The 4,287-nt window shown below is 39.2% G+C and overlaps 1 non-coding gene across 1 annotated transcript; it reads right to left on the bottom strand.

Moving 5' to 3' along the window:
- Positions 1 to 2,742: 2,742 nt before the first annotated feature.
- trnan-guu (transfer RNA asparagine (anticodon GUU)) lies at positions 2,743 to 2,815 on the bottom strand. The gene has a single exon. It is a non-coding gene; the product is annotated as a tRNA-Asn (tRNA).
- Positions 2,816 to 4,287: the final 1,472 nt, after the last annotated feature.

Here is a 4,287-nt window from a genome sequence, read left to right as displayed (position 1 = left end):
TAATAATAATAATAATAATACCTATGTAAGAATGCTATTCATTGACTATAGCTCAGCATTCAACACCATAGTACCCGCCAAGCTCATCACTAAGCTCGAGGCCCAAAACAAAGGAAATGATCGTAGACTTAAGGAAACAGCAGAGGGAGCACCCCCCTATCCACATTGACGGTACCACAGTGGAGAAGGTGAAAGCTTTAAGTTCCTTGGCGTAACACATCACTGACAAACTGAAATGGTCCACCCACACAGACAGTGTGGTGAAGAAGGCGCAACAGCGCCTCTTCAACCTCAGGAGGCTGAAGAAATTGTATTACCGCCTGGTAGGTTAACTGCACCACCCACAACCTCAGGGCTCTCAAGAGGGTGGTGCGGTATGCACAACGCATCACCGTTGGCAAACTCCCTGCCCTCCAGGACACCTACAGCACCCGATGTCACAGGAAAGCCAAAAAGGTCATCAAGGACAACAACCACCCGAGCCACTGCCCGTTCACCCCACTATCATCCAGAAGGCGAGGTCAGTACAGATGCATCAAAGCTGGGACCGAGAGACTGAAAAACAGCTTCTATCTCAAGGCCATCACTGTTAAAACAGCCATCACTAGCACATTAGAGTCTGCTGCCTATAGGCATAGACTAGAAATCATATCCACTTGAATAAATGGAACACTAGTCACTTTAATAATGTTTACATATCTTGCATTACTCATCTCATATGTATATACTGTATTCTATACTATTCTACTGTATCTTAGTCTATGTCGCTCTGACATTACTCGTCCTATATTTACATATTCTTAATTCCATTCCTTAACTTAGATTTGTGTGTATAGGGTATATGTTGTGAAATTGTTAGATATTACTTGTTAGATATTAATACACTGTWGGAACTAGAAGCACAAGCATTTCGGTACACTCGCAATAACATCTGCTAAACACGTGTATGGTGGACCAATACAATCTTGACAACGGTCAAGATCTACAAGTAATAAAACAACAGACCTTTGCCACCACATCCCTTTTACAAGTGGGTTAAACGACACTGTAGAGTAAGCTATAGTGGAGTAAAGACAAGTACTGAACGTGATTTTACAATGAGGTCTCTCACAAGGCAGAAAGAAGTAAGAGGGGAAAAAATTATTTCCTCCCCGTCGGGATTGAACCCCGGTCTCCCGCGTGACAGGCGGGGATACTGACCACTAATACTAACGAGGACTGAGTGTGTCTGGAATCTACCTATGGAGATCAGTTCCGTTAGGGCAACAGCATCCTCTTCGTTCGTCAACAATAAGTACACATTTAGACACGCCTACACACACAACAGACGATCAGCGGTTGTTTGAATATTCAAATATCCGAACGGACTCAGTATTCCATTACTTGTGTGCGTGTTCATTTTTTTAACCTTTTTTGGGGGTGTGCCTATTTTAACAATGAAAACGTTTTTTCTAAATTAAATGAATCATTGAAGACATTATTACATACAGGGATATACCGTGACAATTGAAATTCTTTATTTAATAAAACAACGTTTGAACTGTTGATTTTTGTTTTTGATACGGTGCATTGCGCTAGCGCATTTAGTCCTCCAGTCAACTCTGACAACCTATTTTCTACACTTCAAATAGCAATTACTGTCAAGTACATAGCCAAGGCTCCACAACACCTGACCCAGAGCAATGCAAAACACTCTCCAGAAAAGTCATTTCAAAACAGAATCCATCAATCATGGTGAAAATCCGACTTCTCTTTCACCGTTGCTGCTAGCCAAAACTACTGGAGAATGCAGCCTTTCCTGTTGTGGTATTCTGACTTGTCAAGTGTTATTTTATCTGCGTTTTTTGAATGTCCACTATCCTGATAGCAGAAATAATGTATATTATCCCGATTAGTGAAACATTTCAAATGCCCATCCTAATAAACACGATACCAACATTTGTCTACAAACAAGTCCTGCGCACACTTTAAACAACGAGACAAAATACATTCATTTGTACCGTCGTTTCTCTCTTTGCTCATTTGAGCTGTTCTTTGCCATAATATTGACTTGGTCTTTTTACCAAAATAGGGCTATCTTCTGTATTCCAACCCTACCTTGTCACAAACACAACTGATTGGCTGAAACGCATTACAAGGAAAGAAATTACACAAATTAACTTCTAACAAGGCAACCTGTTAATTGAAAGGCATTCCAGGTGAATGCCTCATGAAGCTGGTTGAGAGAATGCCAAGAGAGTGCAAAGCTGTCATCAAGGCAAAGGGTGGCTACTTTGAAGAATCTCAAATATAAAAAAAATGTGATTTGTTTAACACTTTTTTTGGTACTACATGATTCCATATGTGTAATTTTCATAGTTTTATGTCTTCACTATTATTCTACAATGTAGAAAATAGTCAAAATAAAGAAAAACCTTGAATGAGGAGTGTGTCCAAACTATTGACTGGTACTGTATGTGTGTATGTTTATGTATATATATTATATATATATATATATATATAATATATATATATAATTCGATATGGAGTTTAGATATATGGTGAAGCTATTCAGCAACTGATGATCACAGGCCATTTTACAAGGATGTAAAATATCATACTCCTCGTCTTTTACATTCAACAACTCACCAATCACGTCTAAAAACAGAATACAGGAAAGTCCAGTCACACATGGAATCAAATTTACTTACACACAGGAATGTCTTCTTACATCACGGCGCCTCAACAACTAGAAAAAACACTCGTCCCTGGGTGGGCTTGAACCACCAACCTTTAGATTAACAGTCTAACGCGCTAACCATTGCGCCACAGAGACTAAGCTGGCTAGCAAGTGGACACACGTGAAACAAGGACCACGTTCATTTGATGGAAATCACTCCGCCGTTACATGGTTGCAAAAATTCTACTATCTTATCCAGAAAGGCAATATTTCAGCTTTCAGTCATAATTGTATGGCAAAACAGAGGGTTAACATCCAGATCTGAACAGACGTATATACTACATGGTTTATCTTAAAAGATATCTTTTATCTTTAAATGCTACAAACCAATGAAGGCCTACACCGGCAAACCGGAACGACGCTGGGCCAATTGTGCGCCGTCTTCTGTATTCCAACCCTACCTTGTCACAACACAACTATTGGCTGAAACGCATTACGAAGGAAAGAAATTACACAAATTAACTTCTAACAAGGCACACCTGTTAATTGAAAGGCATTCCAGAGTGAATGCCTCATGAAGCTGGTTGAGAGAATGCCAAGAGAGTGCAAAGCTGTCATCAAGGCAAGGTGGCTACTTTGAAGAATCTCAAATATAAAAAAATGTTGATTTGTTTAACACTTTTTTGGTTACTACATGATTCCATATGTGTAATTCATAGTTTTTATGTCTTCACTATTATTCTACAATGTAGAAAATAGTCAAAATAAAGAAAACCCTTGAATGAGGAGGTGTGTCAAACTATGACTGGTACTGTATGTTGTGTATGTATGTATAATATAGATAATATATATATATATATAATTCGATATGGAGTTTAGATATATGGTGAAGCTATTCAGCAACTGATGATCACAGCCATTTACAAAGAATGTAAAATATCATACTCCTCGTCTTTTACATTCAAAACCTCACCAATCACGTCTAAAAACAGAATACAGGACAAGCAGTCACACATGGAATACAAATTTACTTACACGACAGAATGTCTTCTACATTCACGGCGCTCAACAACTAGAAAAACACTCGTCCTGGGTGGGCTTACACCAACCTTTAGATAACAGTCTAACCGCTAACCAATTGCGCCACAGAGACTAAGCTGCTAGCAGTGGACACACGTGGAACAAGGACCACGTTTCTATTTGATGGAAATCACTCCGCCGTTACATGGTTGCAAAAATTCTACTATCTTATCCAGACAGGCAAATATTCAGCTTTCAGTCATAATTGTATGGCAAAACAGAGGGTAACATCCAGATCTGAACAGACGTATATACTACTGGTTTATCTTAAAGATATCTTTTAATCTTTAAATGCTATCAAAACCAATGAAGGCCTACACCGGCCAAACCCGGACGACGCTGGGCCAATTGTGCGCCGCCTATGGACTTGTAATAAATATCATTTATTATAACACAAGCATATTGTTATTACATTGTTATAACAACTTCTTCCAAACAGGGTTCTCACAAACTCATAAGCAGATACTGAGACCCACACACACCGCAGAGACAGGTGGCTGACCCAAACCCACACAAACACTGATAAGCAGGAAAGGCCTTGATCAAAA

Source organism: Salvelinus sp. IW2-2015, unplaced genomic scaffold (assembly GCF_002910315.2).
Source record: "Salvelinus sp. IW2-2015 unplaced genomic scaffold, ASM291031v2 Un_scaffold2186, whole genome shotgun sequence".
NCBI classification, from domain to species: Eukaryota; Metazoa; Chordata; class Actinopteri; order Salmoniformes; family Salmonidae; genus Salvelinus; species Salvelinus sp. IW2-2015.
This window is presented reverse-complemented; position numbering and strand designations above follow the sequence as displayed.